Source organism: Triticum aestivum, chromosome 6B, assembly GCF_018294505.1.
Source record: "Triticum aestivum cultivar Chinese Spring chromosome 6B, IWGSC CS RefSeq v2.1, whole genome shotgun sequence".
In the NCBI taxonomy this organism is placed as follows: Eukaryota; Viridiplantae; Streptophyta; class Magnoliopsida; order Poales; family Poaceae; genus Triticum; species Triticum aestivum.
This window is the reverse complement of record NC_057810.1, coordinates 566,913,669-566,939,938: the sequence shown is the minus strand read 5'-3', so window position 1 is coordinate 566,939,938 and position 26,270 is coordinate 566,913,669. Positions and strand designations below refer to the sequence as shown.

Sequence of the window (26,270 nt, the reverse complement as noted above, 5' to 3'; positions counted from 1 at the left end):
AACATACAAATGAAATATTAGAAAAGACTACGGGAATTTTTTTACCTTGATGATTAGTGTGGCCTCTCATGGTTTTTGCTTTTTGGCGATGTAATTGGACATGGATATTCTTCACATCTGCAAATGCCTTGGGCCGTGGGTGGAGGCTGACTGACCCTTGAGGAGCTTGTGGCGGGTCTTGCACTCCAGGCAGTTCCCTCGTGGTGCTCGTACTTGTAGCATGTTTGGTAGACAGAGAAGGCCACACCCATTGCAGGTGAAGTGCTCGATGTGAGCCTCACGTCGTCCCCGCAAATGAAATATTTGATTTACAGAAGGGGTTGAGTTCATACTGTTTGGTAACGTTCAGTGCCCATCTCCATATTAAAGACAAAGAGGAATTATTTCAGTTTGAAGTAGAAAGGCAATAACTTCGGAATTGCCAACCTGCAAATATAAAAGCCAAAGCAAAGGAAATATTCTTATGATTTGGAAAACCGACATCCTATACAAGAAACAATATAAGTTCTAATAAATCGCTGGTTCGGTCCAAACATAAACACACATAACAGTGGCACTGATTCGCCATGAAACCGTGCTATTGAGTATTGAGAGATATGGCAGCAGATGCATTTAGATATATCTAGGCACAACCGCACAAGGATTCACAATAGTGATTATACGGGGAGTAAAAAAACATTTAGGCTACATCTGGAGCTATCTATGTATGTCCAAATTTTGATCTAGCGACAGTAAGTTTAAAGATACACATACACACATGTTACTACCAATAATTATGAATGGATTGTACCTTACAAATACACCATACTAAAACATTATATTCAAGCTATCAAGGTCTATATAGAGTTTCTTGAAAATAAAGGAACACATCAGCTGAGTTCTGGACAACAACTTTCCCGAAAAGGAGATGCTCTAGAAAAGAAATGTTGATCCTAGCATTTGGCAATTTGTTTCAGACCAAGCTTCCTTTTCTATGTGCCACCACGGTCGTAAATGTGCAATCTCAGAAGTGGTGCTGACTGCTGACTACTGAGATAATCCTACTTGTTGCTCGGAGCTTGACACCATTCATCCTTCTATAGGCTAGTGTTACAGAAAAGGGAAAAGAGCTAACAAAGGGCATACTCATAGTGCAGTGTTCCTTCCTACAACCCCTCATTCGTAGTCAGTAAAAGGCTTACAACAATTTATCTTGGCTCCGCATTTACTTTAGCTTGTCTGTCGAGTAAAACAAGGATTGAGCTGCAGGTGGTTGTCACCTACTTTGGTAGTTTTGTACAACTCAAAGCCTAAAGCTATCATGGCACAGTCAACAAATAGAACTTGCAAGTATTAATGTACATTTAAGTAGCAGATGTTTCTCAACACAAAATGCAAGCAACTGTGCAAGTAGGATCTAAAATTCATGCAAGTAGTCAGAATATTTCTGAAGCAAATCGTGCATGTAGCAGGAAGAAACAAATAAATGTAAATAAAGAATAGTTACATTCAGTAAATTAAATTGGTTTCTCCTAAGAAGGCAGGCAAGATGAATAGACTATGTAGCCGCAATAATGGGCCTGATGAATTAACAACTTAGCAACAATGGACAACGTCGCGTGGACAGAGGAAGGGAACTATGAGTCGAGCAAATTGGTGAAACAATCACTGGTGCCCTGCTCCGCCAGTCTGTCATGCATCCTCGGGACGGTGATCGGTGAGAGGTCGATGCAAGTGATGCCGCAGGTGATGCCCTCCCGCAGAAGCTCTTCCCGGAGTTGCAAAATCGCTGCAGCCAATATTAACACAGCAGGATGCAATAAACATTGGAATTGAGGAACTTGCAGATCAGGTGTCAATCTCCTCTACCTTTTTCCTTGTTGCTTCCTTTTCCTCGTCTGTTAATTAGATCCCCATATAGGAGGCTGACATGTGGCACATATGCTGCAATGGTGTGAAAAAACCATGAACTGATTTTCATCAATTTGTCAAAGTTTTGGAATCAAAATACATGCAGTCAGGTACTACACTCACGGGTTGATGCCGGAAACCAAAGTGGACGCAGAAGTAGTCTTTTTTTTTTGAAAGATCGATGCAGACGCAGAAGTGGTCGATCATGTAGATCACCCACGACATTCATATAACTTGTATAAGCAGAAGTGTAGAGCAAATAATCCAATCGTTGAGGAAACCAAACCCCTCTCAGAACTCAGAACTCATCAACCTCTTGATTCGCACTTGGGGAGGAGGGATTAAAGCTAGGGCTGACCTCAGGGGTGGGTTTGAGCAGGAGGCGTCGTCCTTGAGGGTAGGGTTTGGGGCGTCTCCGTCCGTCCATGGCTGCTGCCGGGCCGGGTCGTGAAGGAAATATGCCCTAGGCAATAATAAAGTTATTATTTATTTCCTCATATCATGATAAATGTTTATTATTCATGCTAGAATTGTATTAACCGAAAACATGATACATGTGTGAATACATAGACAAACTTAATGTCACTAGTATGCCTTTACTTGACTAGCTCATTAATCAAAGATGGTTATGTTTCCTAACCATAGACATGAGTTGTCATTTGATTAACGGGATCACATCATTAGGAGAATGATGTGATTGACATGACCCATTCCGTTAGCTTAGCACTTGATCATTTAGTATGTTGCTATTGCTTTCTTCATGACTTATACATGTTCCTACAACTATGAGATTATGAAACTCCCGTTTACCGGAGGAACACTTTGTGTGCTACCAAACGTCACAACGTAACTGGGTGATTAAAAAGGAGCTCTACAGGTGTCTCCAAAGGTACATGTTGAGTTGGCGTATTTCGAGATTAGGTTTTGTCACTCCGATTGTCGGAGAGGTATCTCTGGGCCCTCTCGGTAATGCACATCACTATAAGCCTTGCAAGCAATGTAGCTAAAGAGTTAGTTACGGAATGATGCATTACGTAACGAGTAAAGAGACTTGCCGGTAACGAGATTGAACTAGGTATTGAGATACCGACGATCAAACCTCGGGCAAGTAACAAACTGATGACAAAGGGAACAACGTATGTTGTTATGCGGTTTGACCGATAAAGATCTTTGTACAATATGTGGGAGCCAATATGGGCATCCAGGTCCCGCTATTGGTTATTGACCGGAAACGTGTCTTGGTCATGTCTACATAGTTCTCAAACCTGTAGGGTCAGCATGCTTAACGTTTTGTTGACGATATAGTATTATATGAGTTATGTATGTTGGTAACCGATTGTTGTTCGGAGTCCCGGATGAGATCATGGACATGATGAGGAACTCCGGAATGGTCCGGAGATAAAGTTTGATATATGGGATAATAGTGTTTGATCTCCAGAAGGGTTTCGAAATTCACCGGAAGGGGTTCCGGGTGTTTCCCGAAATGTTTGGGTACGAGAACACGTTATTTGGGCCAAAGGGGAAAGCCCACAAGGTTTTTGGAAAGCGCAAAAAGGAAGTTTTGCGGAGTCCAGGGGCCAGACGCCAGGGTCCCTGGCGTCTGGGTCCAGACGCCGGGAACCCTGGCGTCTGGCCCTGGAGTCCGAGAAGGACTCTTGCCTTTGGGTGAAACCGACTTTATGGAGGCTTTTACTCCAAGTTTCGACCCCAAGGCTCAACATATAAATAGAGGGGTAGATGTAGCACCAAAGACACATCAAGAAACACCAAGCCGTGTGCCGTCAATCCCGTCCCCTCTAGTTTATCCTCCGTCATAGTTTCCGTAGTGCTTAGGCGAAGCCCTGCAGAGATTGTTCTTCACCAACACCGTCATCCTGCCGGAACTCATCTACTACTTTGCCTGTCTTGCTGGAGCAAGAAGGCGAGGACGTCATCGAGTTGAACGTGTGCAGAACTCGGAGGTGCCATGCGTTCGGTACTTGGATCGGTCGGATCGTGAATACGTACGACTACATCAACCTCGTTGATAAACGCTTCCGCTTAGCGATCTTCAAGGGTATGAAGATACACTTCCCCTCTCATTGCTATGCATCACCATGATCTTGAATGTGCGTAGGATTTTTTTTGAAATTACAACATTCCCCAACAGTGGCATCCGAGCCAGGTTTTATGCGTAGATGTCATATGCACGAGTAGAACACAAGTGAGTTGTGGGTGATATAAGTCATACTGCTTACCAGCATGTCATACTTTGGTTCAGCGGCATTGTGAGATGAAGCGGCCCGGACCGACATTACGCGTACGCTTACACGTGACTGGTTTCACCGCTACGAGCACTCGTTGCTTAAAGGTGACCGGCGGGTGTCTGTCTCCCTCACTTTAGTTGAACCGAGTGTGGCTACACCCGGTCCTTGCGAAGGTTAAAACAACATCAACTTGACAAACTATCATTGTGGTTTTGATGCGTAGGTAAGAACGGTTCTTTCTAAGCCCGTAGCAGCCACGTAAAATTTGCAACAACAAAGTAGAGGACGTCTAACTTGTTTTAGCAGGGCATGTTGTGATGTGATATGGTCAAGACGTGATGCTATATTTTATTGTATGAGATGATCATGTTTTGTAACCGAGTTATCGGCAACTGGCAGGAGCCATATGGTTGTCGCTTTATTATATGAAATGCAAATGTGCTGTTAATTGCTTTACTTTATCACTAAGCGGTAGCGATAGTCGTAGAAGCAATAGATGGCGTAACGACAACGATGCTACGATGGAGATCAAGGTGTCACGCCGGTGACGATGGTGATCACGACGGTGCTTCGGAGATGGAGATCACAAGCACAAGATGATGATGGCCATATCATATCACTTATATTGATTGCATGTGATGTTTATCCTTTATGCATCTTATCTTGCTTTGATTGACGGTAGCATTTTAAGATGATCTCTCACTAAATTATCAAGAAGTGTTCTCCCTGAGTATGCACCATTGCGAAAGTTCTTCGTGCTGAGATACCACGTGATGATCGGGTGTGATAGGATCTACGTTCAAATACAATGGGTGCAAAACAGTTGCACACGCGGAATACTCAGGTTAAACTTGACGAGCCTAGCATATACATATATGGCCTCGGAACACGGAGACCGAAAGGTCGAACGTGAATCATATAGTGGATATGATCAACATAGTGATGTTCACCATTGAAACTACTCCATCTCACGTGATGATCGGACATGGTTTAGTTGATTTGGATCACGTGATCAGTTAGATGACTAGAGAGATGTCTGTCTAAGTGGGGGTTCTTAAGTAATATGATTAATTGAACTTAAATTTATCATGAACTTAGTACCTGATAGTATTTTGCTTTTCTATGTTTGTTGTAGATAGATGGCTCGTGCTGTTGTCCCGTTGAATTTTAATGCGTTCCTTGAGAAAGCTACGTTGAAAGATGATGGTAGCAATTACACAGATTGGGTCCGTAACCTTAGGATTATCCTCATTGCTGCACAAAAGAATTACGTCCTGGAAGCACCGCTGGGTGCCAGGCCTGCTGTAGATGCAACTGACGACGTTAAGAACATCTGGCAGAGCAAAGCTGATGACTACTCGATAGTTCAGTGTGCCATGCTTTACGCCTTGGAACCGGGTCTTCAAAGATGTTTTGAATGTCATGGAGCATATGAGATGTTCCAGGAGTTGAAGTTAATATTTCAAGCAAATGCCGGGATTGAGAGACATGAAGTCTCCAATAAGTTCTATAGCTGTAAGATGGAGGAGAATAGTTCTGTTAGTGAACATATACTCAAAATGTCTGGGTATAATAATCACTTGATTCAACTGGGAGTTAATCTTCCTGATGATAGTGTCATTGGCAGAATTCTTCAATCACTGCCACCAAGCTATAAGAGCTTCATGATGAACTATAATATGCAAGGGATGGACAAGACTATTCCCGAGCTCTTCGCAATGCTAAAAGCTGCGGAGGTAGAAATCAAGAAGGAGCATCAAGTGTTGATGGTCAATAAGACCACCAGTTTCAAGAAGAAGGGCAAAGGGAAGAAGAAGGGGAACTTCAAGAAGAATAGCAAGCAAGTTGCTGCTCAAGAGAAGAAACCCAAGTTTGGACCTAAGCCTGAGACTGAGTGCTTCTACTGCAAGCAGACTGGACACTGGAAGCGGAACTGCCCCAAGTATTTGGCGGATAAGAAGGACGGCAAAGTGAACAAAGGTATATGTGATATACATGTTATTGATGTGTACCTTACTAATGCTCGCAGTAGCACCTGGGTATTTGATACTGATTCTGTTGCTAATATTTACAACTCGAAATAGGGACTATGGATTAAGCGAAGATTGGCTAAGGACGAGATGACGATGCGCGTGGAAAATGGTTCCAAAGTCGATGTGATCGCGGTCGGCACGCTACCTCTACATCTACCATCAGGATTAGTTTTAGACCTAAATAATTGTTATTTGGTGCCAGCGTTAAGCATGAACATTATATCTGGATCTTGTTTGATGCGAGACGGTTATTCATTTAAATCAGAGAATAATGGTTGTTCTATTTATATGAGTAATATCTTTTATGGTCATGCATCCTTGAAGAGTGGTCTATTTTTATTGAATCTCGATAGTAGTGATACACATATTCATAATGTTGAAACCAAAAGATGCAGAGTTGATAATGATAGTGCAACTTATTTGTGGCACTGCCGTTTGGGTCATATTTGTATAAAGCGCATGAAGAAACTCCATACTGATGGACTTCTGGAATCACTTGATTATGAATCACTTGGTACTTGCGAACCGTGCCTCATGGGCAAGATGACTAAAACACCGTTCTCCGGAACTATGGAGCGAGCAACTAATTTGTTGGAAATCATACATACTGATGTATGTGGTCCAATGAATATTGAGGCTCGTGGCGGGTATCATTATTTTCTCACCTTCACAGATGATTTGAGCAGATATGAGTATATCTACTTGATGAAACACAAGTCTGAAACATTTGAAAAGTTCAAAGAATTTCAGAGTGAAGTGGAAAATCATCGTAACAAGCTCTGTTGGAAAAGGCAGTGCCTAGGAGGCGCTTAGGCACGCCTAGGCGCTAGGCAATGGCCAAACGCCTCGCCTAGGGCATAAATGGAGGTCTAGGCAGGGCAAGCAAGGAATTGCCTACGCAAGCAAGAAATCATGCCACAGACTGCACTAGTATGCCAAACGGGTTATATTCCAGTGGTAGTAGATGGTAATTAACTTACTTATATGCCCTAAACAAATATCAACACCCATATAATAATCACGAATACACTACGAGTAAAAACTATATTACCGCCTAGGCCACGCCTAGGGCGCTTAGGCACCGCCTAGGCACTAGGCGAAAGCCAACCGCCTCGCTTACGCCTACCTCTTTTTCCAATCTTGTAACAAGAAAATAAAATTTCTACGATCTGATCGTGGAGGAGAATATTTGAGTTACGAGTTCGGTTTACATTTGAAGCAATGCGGAATAGTTTCGCAACTCACGCCACCCGGAACACCGCAACGAAATGGTGTGTCCGAACGTCGTAATCGCACTTTACTAGATATGGTGCGATCTATGATGTCTCTTACTGATTTACCGCTATCATTTTGGGGTTATGCTTTAGAGACGGCCGCATTCACATTAAATAGGGCACCATCAAAATCCGTTGAGACGACGCCTTATGACTATGGTTTGGCAAGAAACCAAAGTTGTCGTTTCTTAAAGTTTGGGGCTGCGATGCTTATGTAAATAAACTTCAACCAGATAAGCTCGAACCCAAATCGGAGAAATGTATCTTCATAGGATACCCAAAAGAGATTATTGGGTACACCTTCTATCATAGATCTGAGGGCAAAATTTTTGTTGCTAAATTCGGATCCTTTCTAGAGAAGGAGTTTCTCTCGAAAGAAGTGAGTGGGAGGAAAGTAGAACTTGATGAGGTAACTGTACCTGCTCCCTTATTGGAAAGTAGTTCATCACAAGAACCAGTTCCTATGACAACTACACCAATCAGTGAGGAAGCAAGTGATATTGATCATGAAACTTCAGATCAAGTTACTACCGAACCTCGTAGGTCTACCAGAGTAAGATCCGCACCAGAGTGGTACGGTAATCCTATTCTAGAAGTCATGTTACTTGACCATGGCGAACCTACGAAATATGAGGAAGCGATGATGAGCCCAGATTCCGCAAAATGGCTTGAGGCCATGAAATCCTAGATGGGATCCATGTATGGGAAAAAAGTATGGACTTTGGTTGACTTGCCCGATGATCGGCAAGCCATCGAGAATAAATGGATCTTCAAGAAGAAGACTTATGCTGATGGTAATATAACTGTCTACAAAGCTCTACTTGTTGTGAAAGGTTTTCGACAAGTTCAAGGGGTTGACTACGATGAGACTTGCTCACCCGTAGCGATGCTTAAGTCTGTCCGAATCATGTTAGCAATTGCCGCATTTTATGATTATGAAATTTGGCAAATGGATGTCAAAACTACATTCCTGAATGGATTTCTAGAAGAAGAGTTGTATATGATGCAGCCGGAAGGTTTTGTCGATCCAAAAGGTGCTAACAAAGTGTGCAAGCTCCAGCGATCCATTTATGGACTGGTGCAAGCATCTCGGAGTTGGAATAAACGCTTTGATAGTGTGATCAAAGCATATGGTTTTATACAGACTTTTGGAGAAGCTTGTATTTACAAGAAAGTGAGTGAGAGCTCTGTAGCATTTCTGATATTATATGTAGATGACATATTATTAATTGGAAATGATATAGAATTTCTGTATAGCATAAAGGGATACTTGAATAAAAGTTTTTCGATGAAAGACCTCGGTGAAGCTGCGTACATATTGGGCATCAAGATCTATAGAGATAGATCAAGACGCTTAATTGGACTTTCACAAAGCACATACCTTGATAAAGTTTTGAAAAAGTTCAAAATGGATCAGGCAAAGAAAGGGTTCTTGCCTGTATTACAAGGTGTGAAGTTGAGTCAGACTCAATGCCCGACCACAACAGAAGATAGAGAGAAAAAGAAAGATGTTCCCTATGCTTCAGCCATAGGCTCTATCATGTTTGCAATGTTGTGTACCAGACCTGATGTATGCTTAGCAATAAGTTTAGCAGGGAGGTACCAAAGTGATCCAGGAGTGGATCACTAGGTAGTGGTCAAGAATATCCTGAAATACCTGAAAAGGACTAAGGATATGTTTCTCGTTTATGGAGGTGACAAAGAGCTAGTCGTAAATGGTTACGTCGATGCAAGTTTTGACACTGATCCGGACGATTCTAAATCGCAAACCGGATACGTGTTTATATTGAACGGTGGAGCCGTCAGTTGGTGCAGTTCTAAACAAAGCGTCGTGGCGGGATCTACATGCGAAGCGGAGTACATAGCTGCTTCGGAAGCAGCAAATGAAGGAGTCTGGATGAAAGAGTTCATTTCCGATCTAGGTGTCGTACCTAGTGCATCGGGACCAATGAAGATCTTCTGTGACAATACTGGTGCAATTGCCTTGGCAAAGGAATCCAAATTTCACAAGAGGACCAAGCACATCAAGAGACGCTTCAATTCCATCCGGGACCAAGTCCAGGTGGGAGACATAGAGATTTGCAAGATACATACGGATCTGAATGTTGCAGACCCGTTGACTAAGCCTCTTCCACGAGCAAAACATGATCAGCACCAAGACTCCATGGGTGTTAGAATCATTACTGTGTAATCTAGATTACTGACTCTAGTGCAAGTGGGAGACTGAAGGAAATATGCCCTCTAGGCAACAATAAAGTTATTATTTATTTCCTCATATCATGATAAATGTTTATTATTCATGCTAGAATTGTATTAACCGAAAACATGATACATGTGTGAATACATAGACAAACTTAATGTCACTAGTATGCCTTTACTTGACTAGCTCATTAATCAAAGATGGTTATGTTTCCTAACCATAGACATGAGTTGTCATTTGATTAACGGGATCACATCATTAGGAGAATGATGTGATTGACATGACCCATTCCGTTAGCTTAGCACTTGATCATTTAGTATGTTGCTATTGCTTTCTTCATGACTTATACATGTTCCTACAACTATGAGATTATGCAACTCCCGTTTACCGGAGGAACACTTTGTGTGCTACCAAACGTCACAACGTAACTGGGTGATTATAAAGGAGCGCTACAGGTGTCTCCAAAGGTACATGTTGAGTTGGCGTATTTCAAGATTAGGTTTTGTCACTTTGATTGTCGGAGAGGTATCTCTGGGCCCTCTCAGTAATGCACATCACTATAAGCCTTGCAAGCAATGTAGCTAAAGAGTTAGTTACAGAATGATGCATTACATAACGAGTAAAGAGACTTGCCGGTAACGAGATTGAACTAGGTATTGAGATACCGATGATCAAATCTCGGGCAAGTAACATACCGATGACAAAGGGAACAACGTATGTTGTTATGCGGTTTGACCGATAAAGATCTTCGTAGAATATGTGGGAGCCAATATGGGCATCCAGGTCCCGCTATTGGTTATTGACCGGAAACGTGTCTCGGTCATGTCTACATAGTTCTCGAACCCATAGGGTCATCATGCTTAACGTTTCGTTGACGATATAGTATTATATGAGTTATGTATGTTGGTAACCGAATGTTGTTCGGAGTCCGGGATGAGATCATGGACATGAGGAGGAACTCCGGAATGGTCCGAAGATAAAGTTTGATATATGGGATAATAGTGTTTGATCTCCGGAAGGGTTCCGGAATTCACCGGAAGGGGTTCCGGATGTTTCTCGAAATGCTTGGGTACGAGAACACATTATTTGGGCCAAAGGGGAAAGCCCACAAGGTTTTTGGTAAGTGCAAAAAGGAAGTTTTGCGGAGTCCAGGGGCTAGACGCCAGGGTCCCTGGCGTCTGGGTCCAGACGCCGGGAACCCTGGCGTCTGGCCCTGGAGTCCGAGAAGGACTCTTGCCTTTCGGGTGAAACCGACTTTGTGGAGGCTTTTACTCCAAGTTTCGACCCCAAGGCTCAACATATAAATAGAGGGGAAGGGCTAGCACCAAAGACACATCAAGAAATACCAAGCCGTGTGCCGGCAACCCCGTCCCCTCTAGTTTATCCTCCGTCATAGTTTCTGTAGTGCTTAGGCGAAGCCCTGCAGAGATTGTTCTTCACCAACACCGTCACCACGCCATCGTGCTGCCGGAACTCATCTACTACTTCGCACGTCTTGCTGGATCAAGAAGGCGAGGATGTCATCGAGCTGAACATGTGCAGAACTCGGAGGTGCCGTGCGTTCGGTACTTGGATTGGTCGGATCGTGAAGACGTACGACTACATCAACCGCGTTGATAAACGCTTCCACTTAGCAATCTTCAAGGGTATGAAGATAGACTTCCCCTCTCGTTGCTATGCATCACCATGATCTTGCGTGTGTGTAGGAATTTTTTTGAAATTACTATGTTCCCCAACAGGTCGGACCTCCATGACCGGCCTCCCTCGAGGACGGACGCGGATCTGGTCGACGATGGCTTGCTGATGCCGCCGTGGATCTGGGCGCTCCCTCTCCCTTCCCTTCCCTTCCCTTCCCTTCCCTTGGGATTCCCTTGGGAGAGGAATAAAAGGTTGGGGGCGGCGGCGCAGGGGGGCGAGGAGATTGCCGGCGTTCCCTTCCCTTGGGTTTCCCTTGGGAGAGGAATAGAAGGTTGGGGGCGGCGGCGCAGGGGGGCGAGGAGATCGCCGGCGGCGGGGTTGGATTGGGGTGCGGCGGCGGCTGCGACTGGACACGAGAGACGAGGTAGGGCTAGCGAGGGATTGGTTCTGTCGCGACGGTAAAACCAGCGGAGGAGAGGTGGTGGACTAAAAAAATCTACGAAGGTTAATCTAGGAAAAAAACCCGGACGAAAGTGATGGGACGAAAATTGACCGGTGGAGACTACCAACTACTTCGTTAGGAGTAGAGATAGGTACGTGCAAGCATTGCCTGTGAAGTATAGGTGTAAAAAAGGACAAAAGGCTGTCACGGGGACCACTCAGCTTCATGCGGGTGGCAAAGAGTAAGATAGATGCACTACCTTCACGTGCCAGACACAGGGGCGCTGCGCCACACGATCGGGTGGGATCGGATGGCGCAGGACCCGGCTGGCGACGCCTGAAAATCATCCGACTGTTTTAAAGCATTTTCCATATATATTCTCCTATTAAAAGTAAACCTCAAAAATACAGATTGATCTATTAAAAGTAACCTCAAAATACTATTTATTTAATCATATATGGTTATTAGCGCTTCTGAAAAAAATCGTTAATCAAATTTTGCGTTTCCGGATTATTTTTCTCTTAAGAAATTTTGGCGCTCCAAATTTTATTTTCTTTACCGCCTAATAATCCCCGCGTCTGACTTGAAATTTGGCTCCAATATATTCCCACGCCGCCATCTCCCCACCTCCCCTCTCCAACCTCCCGATCCAATCTGCGCCGGCATCACCCACCCCACGCGCCGCCCATTCCCGCACCCCGTGCGGTGGCAGCCTAACCAAGCTCCGCCCTTTGTCGGTAGCTCCACCAGCCGCCGACGCCCCTTCTCCTCCATCAGGAATCTCAGCAGTTGGAGCCTCGTCGGCGTCCATCGTCCCTGTGGCATGTCAGGCCTGGTAACTGTTGGTGATCACCTGATGAAGCACAGTGACATTGAGTTTGCCTGGTTGCGTGTCAGCCGTTGATCTATGATCCAACGAAGCTTAGAAGAACTTACCGCTTCACTGCCGAGCTGCGATTTCAGCCGTAGATCTCCATCTAGACGGTTCAGATCGTTGTCAACTTACTTTTAAAAAGTTACTGCTTTTCTTTACCTGTTGAACCTGTCGCTTTCTACTTTTAGCTCTGAATTCTCTTTATAAACCCTCCTCCGGCTTGTGGAGAGGGCATTGAGCTTAATCTGGGCTTGGCCCTTGTAGCCGCCGTGTACCGGCTGGCAAGAACCCTAGCTACCCTGCCCTGGATCTGGGTGAATCGATCTCAAAATTTCCACCTAAGTTGCTTGTTTTTTTCTCTGTTCGAGTAGAATTCCATGACAGCCACCAGTAGGGTCTGTCAAGTGGTATACAGAGCGTAGGTTCTAGTCCTTGGAGGCGAGATCTGAGTCCCAGATCCAATCGGGGCTCCGATCGGGTGCGGCGGCGGTGTTTGGTGGCGATTGGCGGCGGAGATCGTCGGCAGCAGAAGATTGAGCAGTTGTTTCTGAAGAAAACTTCTTCAGTATAAAATCCCACCCAACCCTGCCTTCTGTGCTATTCCTTTCGGCGACGCAGTTCTACACCGAGCGGATGGAGAAATTCAAGATTGTGTGGTTGGTTGCTGGGCACCCGGCGTAAAATCCCTCCCACTCCCTCCCAGTTTCGTCCTCGGTCCGGATCTTCAGGAATGACCAACAAAATACCTGAAGACATGGTAGGTGAGACGCAAGATACTGATTGCTTGGAGCTTGAATTGCTGCAACTTGACATAAAAACACTCCGGCAAGAACGCGAAGATGACAGGAAGGAGTTCTACCATTTCACAGAATCTGTCAACAAGAACTTCGCTAGCATACAGAAGAATTTCAAGAAAATTCAGATCTCCTTGATAAAGTTAACAACAGAGCAGTCAGTTGACAAAGAAGAAGAGGAGGAAGAAATACCAGATCCGCTGTCAGGGCAAGGAAGCGCGGCTGTCCCTCCATGAAGGCCAAAGCAGCTACCAAACAACCACCTTGCCACTGAGAAATATGAACCTGCTACTGGGGGATCTGCTGTTCTTGTTGACAAAGCAACATGCAGAGAGCTAAACATGGATGGCACGCCAAAGGTCCCTTACAGGCACCCTAATCATACAGCAAACAAGCAAGACTTCCACACCCCTCAGCAACAACAAGGTCAAGGCACCAAACATATCCTGATAGTGGACGAATTACCTGAAGCAGAGGTCAGAAGAGAAAGGAACATAACTTATACACCCGAAGTTAGAAGAAATATCCTTTGTGTTAAACCTGCTAAGTTAAACATTGCTGAGTTTGATGGAGTTGATGCAGACTCTTGGATACAAAATATTGAACAATATTTTTCAGCTGCAAGAACCCCAATTGAGCAAAGAACTGAGATAGCAGTTTCATACTTAAAAGGAGAAGCTATCCAATGGTGGAGAGGTACAGGGTTTATTGTTCACCATACTCCATGGCACAAGTTCTGCTCTGCGATCACACAAAGATTTGCGGTAACATCTGTGTGTGAGAATGTGAAGGCCTTTCACAAGTTAACACAACAAACTTCAGTTGCTCAGTATATTATAGAGTTTGAACAACACATGAACTTGATGAGGAGGGACAATCCTGCAGTACCTGATGACTATTATATGCATAGTTTCATTGCTGGGCTACACCCTTACATCCAAAGTCACCTGGAATGTGAACCTACGGACATGAACAAAGCTATGTGGTTAGCCAGACGAATTGAAAAGTCCTGTCCCCCTACCATCACTCAGAAGCCTTATGTGCCCAACTACAGAAGAGGAACTACAGGAGAAATATCTAAACCTGTCCTTCCTGCCAGCACATCTCCTGCTGCTGTTATACAACAAGCTAGAGAAAAAGGCATTTGTTATAAATGCAAAGAACCATGGTTTCCAGGGCACAAGCAAGTGTGCAAGATGTCACCAAAAGCACAAGTTCTGGCACTGCAAGAGCAAGGAGAAAACCCTGAAATTATCTACATAGTAGATGCAGAGGAGCTACATTCAGATGGGGATGAAGAACCTCCTGATAACCAAGAACTAAAAATCTCCATGCATGCAGCTACAGGAGTACCTGAAGATAAAAAGAAACACACTTTTACACTCCAGGTCCAAATTGGAAAAACAGTGGGCCTAGCCTTGGTGGATAGTGGAAGCACTACCACTTTCATCTCCCCTGCTCTTGCCTTACAATCTGGTTGCCCTGTCACACCGGTAAAACAAGTCCAAGTGACAGTAGCTAATGGGGGCAAATTATACAGTGATTTTTCTCTACACAAAATCAAGTACAACATCCAAGGAGTAGAATTGGTGTCTGATTTCAGGCTGTTGAAACTCACTGGATATGATATCATATTGGGAGCTGACTGGATGTATTAGCACAGCCCTGTCACTTTTGATCTGCCTAATATGAGGTTGGGGATCAGACAACCGAATGGGCAACAAACCATCTTCCTGGATGAGAGTTTACCCACTAGTTCTTGCACTCCTATACTGCAAGACATGGAAAACATACTTGATAACATGCTCACTGGAGCTTTGATGTGGATGCAACCAGTGCAGTTGGAAACCACACATGACTCTGTCCAAAAACCTGGAATTACTACCTTATTGGAAAACTTCAAAGATGTTTTTACAGAGCCCACTGGGTTACCTCCACAAAGAGAATGTGACCATGCAATCAACCTTGAACCTGGAGCTCTAGTTATAAATCAGAGAGGATACAGATTACCACATCATCAGAAAAATGCCTTGAAAGAAATCATTAAAGATCTTCTCCATAAAGGAATTATCAGATTAAGTCACAGTCCATATTCCTCCCTTGCTATTTTGGTTAAGAAAAAGGACATGCCTTGGAGGTTATGTATTGATTACAGGAAACTAAATGCACACACAATCAAAAACAAATATCCCATACCCATGATAGAAGACCTCTTGGATGAATTGAATGGACCAAAAATCTTCACCAAACTTGATCTGAGAAGTGGGTATCATCAAATCAGAATGAAAGAAGGGGACATAGAGAAAATTGCTTTTAGCACACACATTGGTCTGTTTGAATTCTTAATCATGCCTTTTGGAGTGACAAATGGGCCTCCCTCCTTTACAGAACTCATGCAGACTGTATTGGGGTCATTACTGAGACACTGTGTGCTAGTTTTCTTTGATGATATCCTCATCTTTAGCAAGACCTACAAAGAACACTTGGAACATGTAGCCCTAGTATTAGAAGCACTCAGGAAACATCAGCTCTATGCTAAGCTCTCTAAGTGCACCTTTGCACAAAACAAAGTGGAGTATTTGGGTTATGTGGTGACAGACAAGGGAGTATCCACAGATCCTGCAAAAATAGAAGCCATAGTAAACTGGCCCACACCTCAGAATGTGACACACCTGAGGAGTTTCTTGGGACTAGCAGGGTACTACAAGAGGTTTATTCAGAATTATGGATTGATTTGCAAGCCACCGTTTGTTGCATTGAAAAAGGAAGGATTTCAATGGACTGACAGGAAAATGACTGCTTTCCAACAACTAAAGACCAGGATGACTTCTGCACCAGTCCTGGCCTTGCCTGATTTCTCCCTCCCCTTTGTCCTCGAAGCTGATGCTTCTGGATATGGAATTGGAGCAGTGTTAATGCAGAAGGGACAACCCATTGCTTATATGAGCAAAGCTCTAGGCCCTAAAGCTGCTGCTTGGTCCACATATGACAAAGAAGCACTAGCCATCATTGAAGCACTTAAGAAGTGGAAACATTACTTTGCTTCATCCTCTCTAATCATCAGAACTGACCAGCAGAGTTTAAAGTACATACAGGAGCAAAAGATAACTGAAGGGGTGCAGCACAAACTTCTCATTAAACTCATGGGGTACAAATTCACAGTGGAGTATAAGAAAGGCAAGGAAAATAGAGTAGCTGATGCTCTCTCTAGAGTTAAATATGCCCTGAATGCCCTGGGCTCTAGCTCTGCAATTCCTTCTTGGATTTCTGAAGTGGTGAACAGTTACAAAGGAGACACTAAATGTGCTGATCTAATTGCTAAGCTAGCACTAGATCCTACTGGCCAACCTCCTTATACTTGGATCTATCAAGGGCATCGACAATCCCACTCAACAGAAAGAGAATGGTTCAAGCTCTAGCAAGGTCTCTTGGTATTCCCCGCTCGACCCTACATAGGAGGTTCAAGTTAGGTGAGCTGAAGCGTGTCACTAGCACCGTGAAGCCTACCATCAAGCCAAATAATAAGATTGCAAGACTGAAATTTTGCATGTCCATGCTCGATGAGCTTTGGATCTCAACTCCATCTCCTCTTTTCAAGCCAATGACAGACATGGTCCATATAGATGAGAAATGGTATGATATGACACGAGTGAAGAATACGTACTATCTACTCCCAAAAGAACGTACACCCGAGCGCCCCGTGCCGAATACGAACTGCATTGGCAAGGTCATGTTCCTGACAGCCGTGGCCAAGCCAAGATATAGTGATGATGGGGAGGTCATATTTGATGGCAAGATCGGGACTTGGGCCTTCGCCGAAGAGAAGGCGGCTGTCAGAACGAGTCAAAACAGAATTAGAGGAACTAAAGAACTGAAAAATGTGAAAGTGACCAGAAATGTGATGAGGGATTATCTATGCAACAAGGTGATCCCTGCTATACAAGACAAATGGCCTGACGAAGATATTGGAAGAACCATCTATATACAGCAGGATAATGCCAAGCCACATGTCCTGCCTAATGACGTGGGTTTTCAAGAGGCTGTAGCACAAACGGATCTTGATATTCGGTTGTTGCAACAACCACCCAACAGCCCCGATATGAACGTTTTAGACCTATGCTTGCACAATTCTCTTCAATCCCTAACTGATAGCTTATCACCTAAAACTATTCAGGAATTGGTAGAAGGTGTGGAGGAACAGTTCGAGAACTATGAGGTTCAGAAGTTGTTTAGAAGCTTCGTGACACTCCAGGCAGTTATGATTGAGGTTATGAAAAATAAAGGAGGCAATGAGTATACACTCCCGCATTTGCATAAAGATCGCCATCAAAATGAAGGAAGGCCAGCAATCTTTCTATCTTGCGATGCTCGGCTAGTTGCTGAGACCAAGACCCTTATAGAGGAAGGAGAGAGAGAGGAGTGAGGGAATGAGAGATTGAGAGGAGTGAGGGAAGGAGAGAGAGAGAGGAGTTTTATCTTGTGTATTGTCGTATTCAGATAATTGGAGAAATGTGGAGCATTGTGCATGTCTTGTCTTGTTTATTTGAATTTATTTAAATTTGTTGGAATTTATTAGAATTTGGAGTATTGGATATTGATGATTATCTACTCATGGACAGTGCTACTCCATTGAACTTACTCATATAAACAGAGCATCCAGGAGCAGCAGCATTGCACACAGTAATTAGCCTAGTAATTTTACTCATCCAGGAGTAAACAGAAGATCCACCACACAAGGCCATCATAGCAGTACACACAAACCTAAAAAGTGAACTCCCTCCCTACATGTCGCTGGACCAGCTCAAGGAGCTGGGCTGGGCCAAGCGGTGGAGCTCGCAGCCCTACATGTCGCGCCGCACGGTCAGTCGCCGCCATGCGCCACTACTTGCATCATCAAACATTTGGAATTTGCAGTTGCAGGTGTTTGATCAATGTGGTGGTGTGGCGCTGGAGTTGATAAACTTATCCTTGCTATCCTGCCAACTGAACCATTCTGTACTTTGCAAAAGTACGTCATGTTCTACTGAGCTTAATGGACCGCGAATAGATCGTCTGAACTTCAGAAAATTGTACTCCCATTCCTCCCTATATTATCCCCCATGTAATCTTTCTTCCTTGTGCAAATGAATGGAGCCAAAATATACTGAAAACTGGCAGGTCAGTTTGTGGTTTTGAAACTGAATGTTGCCGATTTCTTCAGTTTCAGTTTTAGGGTGGTGTGGACGTATGCAGGTAGCAGCAATTAACTTGATTGTGCTAGCAGCAACTAGGAGTAAACAAAGCATCCTAGGTACACCAGCAGCAGCAGTACTCAGCAGAAGCAGTAATGCATAAACAGGAGCAGCAGCACATGAGTTCGAGCCATAGAACAGAGGAGTGGGAGGAAGAACTTACCAACAGTGGCTGTAGCCGATGCAGAACACAGATCGGTCGCGCCACCAGCAGCAACACCAGCAGTAGCCATGAATAGAGAGAGCACCGCCGCCGTCCCTGCACGGCGAGGAGGAGGTGACTGCATCACGCCAACACCACGGGCGTCGAGGAGGACCACCAGGAAGCGCCGAGTACGCGCCACCGGATCGAGCTTCCCCGCCACCGGATCTACAACGCCGCCACAGGATCTGGCACTTCCGCCACCGGATGCGCCGAAAAATTGAAGCTTTTTCAGCCACCAAGTGCTGGAGGTGGAGCACGAGGCGAGGTGAGGTGAGGTGGGGGCGAGGTGCAGCTCCACAGAGCCATGAGGGGAGGAGGCGGGGAGGAGGAAGGAGGCGAGGAGGACGGGAGGACGGCGGGGAGGAGGACGGCGGCGAGGAGGACGGGAAGAGGACGGAAAAAATTCGGTGGAGAGCGGCTGCAAACCTCCTCCTGTGCAGCCCCACCTTCGATGTGCGCCACGTGGACAAGCTCAGGATCGTATGGATCGTCTCCTCCGCATCAGTTCCCAAGCGTTGCGCAGCTCCCGGCTCGGCTCGGCTCCTTTGTTAGCGTTGGGGATTCGATCCTCACTGCCGCGACCGGTTCACGAGCGCGCCGCCGCTGCCTGGATTCGCCTCCTCTGCCGCCTGGCTTTGGCCCCGCCGTCGCCTGCAGTCGCCTCCATCAACGCCGCCCGTCTCGGAAACTCCCACCGGCAAGGATTGTTTCCCCACCCAGCTGTCCACCTTCCGTACTCAAGTGCTTGCTATGTATATATGCCGCTGTTGCGAAAGTGATCTTCTGAGCGCGAGCACATGTGGTTGCGGTATCCCCCTGCTCGATCGCCTTGTGATCCAGAAACATGAGCGTACAGGCCCAGGTATTATTCACGTATAGTGTTTTTTGAACAGTTCACATGGCCCACGTCTGCCCGCACGGCCTTCCAACGCCGTGAGGCACCTGGGCTCTGGCTTAGACGTACGCAAATGGGGTGGGTCGTTTTTGCGCCGATTCTGGGCCAACGCTGGCTGCTGCTCTTTTACTATTGTGCCGCTTCACTACCTTACCCATCACGATTCATTCATCCCCTTCCCTCTCGCTCATTCTACGCTGCACTTAATTTAGTGCAGTGTTAGAAATAGCTTGCTTCCAATGCTTGCTAAACTTAGATTAGATCAAGGAGAAACTAACCTCTGCGGATACTCCATCCACCTCGTCACTTGGATCTGATTTTGTAAGCCCAGTCAACAAGAGAGATAGCATGATTGGAGCCATGGCGAGAGCTGCCTTCTAATGGTCAGTCTCTGTTTTACCAGTACAGAGGAATGGCTCAACCCAGGCAGTCTGCTCCGCTCCTTATCTACTTGCTGCTGCTCATCTTCCCGCTCACAGACTTTGAAATTTGAAAGGGATTGCCACAACAATGGGCGCGTGGCATCCCAGACAGCACGCACCTATCTACTTTGCATAGTGGTACTACATGTCAATCACTCACCTGTGTGGAATATCTCAACGGGCAAGCATGCCAAAATTTATCTCAGATTTGATTTTCTTATCAACACACACTATACTCCGGATGGGTAATGTAGTTCTCACAATACATAATCCAGACCGGTTATTAAATTCATGCACCACATTGTGATTATACTCAGCAATTCTGAATGCACTCCCCGGTCTCTACGAAATTTCAGACTTTCATGGTTGTGCTCTTGAAGAAACCATAATGCAAGCAATTATCTTCAAAAATTCAGAAAGCAAGACACATTTGACAGTCATGAATTTATGTCTGTGCTCTTCAAGAGACCATAATGCAAGCAATGATCTACAAAAATTCAGAAAGCAAGACGTTTGATAGTCATCAAATTGCAATAATGCATGATCACATTGGAACAAAATTCAGAAATACAGACACCAAAATTTCAGAAACCAAGACTCATTTTCACAGTCATCCAATGTCCATAATGCATCCTCACATTGCAACATAATCCAGAAATCATTACAGTGCAAGAGTTCTATTGTGGAACATAATTCAGAAACCAAGACATGTTTCACAGTAATCAAAATTCCATAATGCATCATCACATTGGAACAAAATTCAGAAAATCATGACAGTCCAGAAGCTCCATTGTGGCACAAAATTCAGAAATCATGACAGTAGATGAGTTATACTAACGGAACTACCGACGAACCCTCATACACACAGTTCCAAACCATTTGTAGCATACAGTAGCTTCAGATTATACATAGTTGGCACAACAACAGCTGAATACACCTAGCAAGCATGGAAATAAAGAAGTTCTAGTGATGGAACTACCAACGCACACATGAAATTCTACAGGTTCATAGTCTAAACAAACAGATTCTTGCAATTGCTCACAACCCAATCATCCGTAGATCACCCACTTTGTTGCAGTTGTTTCACCTGCGCCCTTCGATTCCACAATTTTTGCCCCTTGCTGGCTTGCGAACAGGCTTCGGGGCATCACCCCTGTCCGGGCACGTAGTCCTCTTGTGCCCCTGCTGCCGACATATGCTGCAGAACCTTGTCTGTTTGCTGAGCCCCTCATACGGTGCCTTCTCACGGCTGGTGGTTGGGCGCCCCATTTCTTTCCTCTTCTTTGGTGCCAAAAAACCAGCGAGTCTGTTACCACTCTCATTTGCAGAAGTAGCATCATGATTCACCGTAGCCATAACTGCACCGCCACTTGCTGCAGCAAGAGGTATTTGTACTGGTAGTTGATTAACAACATCTCCATGTTCAGCTACCCTGTCCTCCAAACCCAGCCATCCCTAATTTCTGCAAATGGTTGCATTTCCACCATGCAGTTCTTAATGAGAACACTGAATTTCTCATATGCTTCGACACTTGCATCACCCATCCGCACCAACTCCATGGCATGCATATACATATTAAAATGCCTGAAGCTGAATGGATTTTTATGTGCATTATCTCTTTGATATTGAGTAAGGTGAGGTGGTAATACGTCACGCGCGTCCTTGGTCCACCGTTTGATAATGTGCTTCTGTGGTATTTTCGTAATACAGATGAAATCCAGCACCTGTATTTTTCAAATTGCTCATTTAGTGCATCACAGACTGCACATAGTGTATACACATCTCAAAAGCATATTCTTCATTTTTTTCAGAAACCATACCTTCAGAACATGGCTGCAAAGGAGCCCCATGTGTGCAAATTGCCCGCACTCGCAGTCAAATTCCTCACCTCCTTCAAGAACATTCACCTTATATGATACCCTACACCATTTTTCTCTCCGTGCGGCTTCCATATGAATTGCAAGATACAATTTCCCTTTCTCGAGCTCCTCCACTTGGTACGCGCCGCACTCATAGAGAATATGCCCAAACTGCTCAAACATAGCTCGTGTGTATATCTTGCCAGCATGTCTCTCAATAGCTAAGTTTGCTTTCTACAGTGATCTGCACTGAAATATTAGATGTACCAAATTAGTGACCAAAAATTACTACTGCACATCTGGTGCCAAATTATGAAAAAGATCTTACTATTCGTGTCCGCTTCTCCTCGTAGTTCTCCTCAGCTTCCCTGTCAAACTGAAGCCTCATGTATTTCTTCACAAACAAATGCATTGGACAACCAGGCAGGACATAGTTCTTCAGCATGTGATTCGCACTTTCGCTACGCTGGGTGCTGGTCATCTTAGCACAGAAAACACCTTTAAAATATGGCTTCGCCCACTTGTGTCTTATGTCATACAGTTGTATCATGTAGTCGTGTGTCTTCAGGTTATATTTCTCCACCAATATCCTCCAACCTTCCTCGAATTCATCGATTGTAAGCATGTGATTTACTACCTTGTGGAACTCTGCCCTGAACTCGCTCTTCTTGGTGTACAACAAGCCGAGTGATTCCTTCGCCTTCTTCAGCACATGCCACTTGCACCATCGGTGTGCCGTTTGAGGCATCACATTTTTAATGGCAACCTCCATCGCTCGGTTTTGATCTGCACAACATCACCAGATTATATTAGACAAGCATGCTTTTGTAACATCAATACAAACATTTGTCATACATAGAGTATGTACAGTATGGATTCACACCTATCAGAATGGTTTTTGGTGCACTTCCACCCATCATCCTAACAAATTCTGTGAAAACCCACTCAAATGTCTCAATCTTCTCACTACGGACCAAAACCCCAGATAGGATGATGCACTGGAAATGATTATCACACCTACAAACAGACCAAATGGCATGTTGTATAGGTTTGTTCTATATGTCGTATCGAAGGTAACAACATCTTCGAAGAATGTGTACTGCAGCCTGCTACTCCCATTTGCCCACATAAGAGTCGTTATCCGCCCATCCTGGTCCGCCTGGACACGATACGTGAAGTGTGGATCTCTTGAACCCAGATCTGCAAAAACCTCCATCGTTTTCCTCACATCATCCTCTACCTGCTCTCTGCTGATTTTACCACACAAATTTTTCAGAGCCCTTTTTGTGAAAGGCACCTTTTCCATTGAACCAAAAAAGCTCCCAATTATACTGTGTACTTTGGCTAAATTCACATTGTTCTGCCGTAACTGCTCTACCAAGTCTCTGCTATAGGCATCAATGTGATTGTGGGACGGCCAGTGAATCGTGTGCCCATATGTTGGAGATAGCGAATGATTGTGTTGTTCACGATGTTCAGATATGTACCAACCATTGTCCTTCAAATAGAGCAACCTTATTAATGCTGGGCATTCGCATCGGCACGATCTCGTGTTCTCCACCCCTGCTTTGCCCTGCAAAACACCAATCATACAAGCACATGCAAAAATCAGGTTTCACAGACTCAAGAAGCAGACCAAATTTATGAAATAATCCAGGAGGGTACAAATACATACCGTACATCCACAAACGATTTCCTGCATGCATTTTGTTCTCTCCACATTCAGCCTACTCTTCCCGTACCTTATTCCAAATCCCTTCTCCCATGAGTAGAGATTGTAAAAAGCATAGGTCTCCCCAAGTGTATCAAAGCTTGTCCCCGGTGCTGGCATGATTACAATGCTGCCTGGCTTGTCAGCAAACCCCCTTATTGCCTTCTCAAGGGCGCTGGGTGGCCCAGGGCAAGGCGCCCTCCCAGGAGCATCAGCTCCAATTCTAACCCTGCATTTTTTATAGATCAATATGTCACAACTTGTATGTGTACTGGAATGAAGTCAACGATATCCTGCTTATGCCTACATCCTGAGTTTTCAACATTTCAATCTCATACTCATTCGCTTTATCCACAATCCACTATCCCTAGCATTTCTTTGTCCCCCTCAAGCTGCATATCAGAAACCTTCCCAACGAAATTGTGGTATCCTGATCCAGGACTGCTTTGCCTTTTTGTTATCCTAGTATACCTACTGGTAGGCACCCAGGTTAAGGCTGCCAACATGACATGTTTACCAAATTTAAATTATATTTATGTTTCATGAATGGCCAATTTTTATTTATCATGTCAAACAAGCCCGCCTTTTAGTCCATGCTCTAACTTATATTCTTACTTTCCCTATATTCCATGATCTAATTTTCGAACTACTAGTTCCCAGCTCAATTCCGCTATCTATCCCCTAGTATCAGAATCCAGTATCCATAAACAAATAGCAACACTGCTATGCTTTATATTAACCATCTGTCCCTGCTAGTTTGCAAAGTACTACCTATGAGGGAAGCACACAAGCGTTTTCCAAAATGTTGTATACAACTATTCCAATTTTCAGAGCATCTTCTTTATCCAAAAAATCCATATACAACCTACTGCTAAACTGGCCTGACTACACATAAGTCAGAATGTGGCACTTGCAAAGTATACTTCAAAGTGGACAAACACCATTAGCCAATAGATTACCTGCGAGTCTAGCCAGGAGTTTTTGGATCAATTTGACCTATGGATTGCTTAGATGCTTGCGGTTCATCACCCCCCTCTGCCGCGACTGTCACATCCGCCGCACAAATCCGCCCGTCAGTGTTACCTATGGCCATTGGGGGCAGCTCTTCGGCTCCTATCGCCACAGCTGGGTAGAGCAGAGGCTCCATTGGTAGCTCGTTGTCGTTCACCTCCTCCATCACCGCGGTCCTGCAGTCCACCAAATCCATGGATGAGAGGCACATATCCACCAACAGGAACTCTATTGAGATGGGGAGGGGCGGGGTGGTGGTGGGGGTGGAACGAAGCTGAGGGATTTGGATTACCTCCTAATCGGTTGCATGAGGAACTCCATTCGGGAATCGCCGCCGCATTTTCCTTCCGCCGCAGACCTCGGCGGGCGTCAATGGCGCTGCAGGATAACGTGGCCACGGGCGGGAGAGAGCTCCTTCTTCCATCTGACTTGTCATTTATTACGCTGCCCACTGCCCCCTACCGGAGATCCATTACCTGAGCCACGGATCGGGAGTAGAACGCAGACTCGAGCCACGGCTTAGGGAATCTCCCGTCACGGCCCCAACCACGGCCTCCGTCACCGACGGTTCGTACGCCGCAGACCCATACGGTATTCTTTCCTCCCGTGAATTAATAAGGAAGGAACAGCTGGCGAGAGACAAATCTCAAAGCCCTATCGAGCCGTCCTGATAACGCGAGCACCTGTGCTCGCGACCAGAACAACCGCGTCCCCGCTGTTGTTGCTTTTGCTGGCGCTGGCTTGTCTAGTATATCCATACAGCACTTGTCAGAGCAAATACCTTTATATCGATTATGGACACAACTGTGAACATAGTTTTAGTTATAGGAAATGTAAACAAGTAATGTCAATATCTCATAATTCGTGAACGGAAAGAAAAAGTTGCCACACTTAATGGCAGAAAGAGACAATTAGAAGCACAAGTTAATCATCTACATGACCAAAATATGTATGTAAATATTCTTACTTGTACACTTATTATATCATCACTGAATTTTGATAATGCATTAGTTATCACTTGCACTGCACACTCAAACTTCCTTCTAAGGGACAGCTTTTCACTGCAATGAAGCGAAGAAATCTGCTATGGGTTCAAAGTCAAGGTGTGATTTATACTACTGTTGGTCCAGAAAATGGTCGAACTTATGGTTTGCGGAAGGTATGTTGTGTCCAGTCTGGGTTCTCCAAGCCACCGACTATTTGCAACTTCACCTACAGAGGGAGACATTGTGGATCAAGCCTGCTGATATATTGATCAAATAGTATAGATAATTTTTTTTGTCGAGATCAAATTATACATGTACAGAGATTTCTTATTGACAGGTTGAAATATCAACGTACGATGTATGCAATGAGCTATTTGTAGATTGGGTCACAGGATCAAGTTTCAAGATTTGTGAACTGATGGTTTAGAAGATATGTATTCCAAGTTGGTTGTCCTGAAAGGCTGACATGATTCATAGTTGAGTCTTGCTCTTAGCCATCTTAATGAGGTTTCCTCAAGACAAAAATATTTATAGAGTAATATAGGATGAAAAGGTTCTT

General features: G+C 44.6%; 1 long non-coding RNA gene and 1 pseudogene across 1 annotated transcript in view; both read right to left on the bottom strand.

Moving 5' to 3' along the window:
- LOC123138034 (uncharacterized) overlaps nt 1-19,628 on the bottom strand; it is a 61,940-nt gene extending 42,312 nt beyond the window's left edge. Inside the window, exon 1 of the long non-coding RNA XR_006468786.1 lies at nt 18,786-19,628. This is a non-coding gene — a long non-coding RNA (uncharacterized lncRNA). The remainder of the gene's footprint in view (nt 1-18,785) is intronic.
- A 1,557-nt stretch (nt 19,629-21,185) lies between these two features.
- LOC123134429 (protein FAR1-RELATED SEQUENCE 5-like) lies at nt 21,186-25,316 on the bottom strand (annotated as a pseudogene).
- Nucleotides 25,317-26,270: the final 954 nt, after the last annotated feature.